We start from the raw sequence: 696 nt of genomic DNA on the forward strand, positions 1-696 counted from the left end.
AGCATGATGTCCTTCTCCAGGGACAGATCCCTCCTGATAACATGTCCAAAGTATGTGAGACATAGTCTTGCCATCCTTGCTTCTAAGGAACCTTCTGGCTGTACTTCTTCCAAGATAGATTTGTTCATTCTTTTGGCAGTCCATGGTATATTCATCTTGGGTGGTACAGTTGGTTAAGTGCTAGACTATTAGCTGAAAGGTTGGTTGTTCAAACCCATCCAGAAGTGCCTAGGAAGACAGGCCTGAGAGCTTGGTAACCAGCAGGCAAGATTTTTGTTTTAACTTTTCTAGCAATGTGTAAGGCAGTGGTGGTTCAGTGGTAGAATTCTCGCCTTTCATGTGGGACACCTGGGTTCGATTCCCAGCCAATCCACCTCATGTGCAGCCACCACCCATCTGTCAGTGATGGATTGCCCTGTTGCTATGATGCTGAACAGGTTTCAGTGGAGCTTCTAGACTCCTCTAGTAAGATGGACTAGAAAGACCTGGTGACCTACCTCCCAAAGTCAGCCAGTGAAAACTCTATGGATCACAATAGTCTGATCTGCAGGTAATCACGGGGATGGTGCAGGACCTGGCAGCGGTTTGTCCCATTGTGCATGAGGTCGCCATGAGTCGGGGGTTGACTTGATGTCAGCTAACAACAGCGATGAGTGGCAGCTTAAGTGGGGGAAACGCAAAGGGCAGAGGATGGGC

The 696-nt window shown here is 48.4% G+C and overlaps 1 non-coding gene across 1 annotated transcript; it reads left to right on the forward strand.

The window, feature by feature from the left end:
* The first annotated feature begins 302 nt into the window (after window positions 1-302).
* On the forward strand, window positions 303-373 carry TRNAE-UUC (transfer RNA glutamic acid (anticodon UUC)). The gene has a single exon. It is a non-coding gene; the product is annotated as a tRNA-Glu (tRNA).
* Window positions 374-696: the final 323 nt, after the last annotated feature.

The sequence above is a fragment of the Trichechus manatus genome, unplaced genomic scaffold (genome assembly GCF_000243295.1).
Source record: "Trichechus manatus latirostris isolate Lorelei unplaced genomic scaffold, TriManLat1.0 scaffold00032, whole genome shotgun sequence".
NCBI classification, from domain to species: domain Eukaryota; kingdom Metazoa; phylum Chordata; class Mammalia; order Sirenia; family Trichechidae; genus Trichechus; species Trichechus manatus.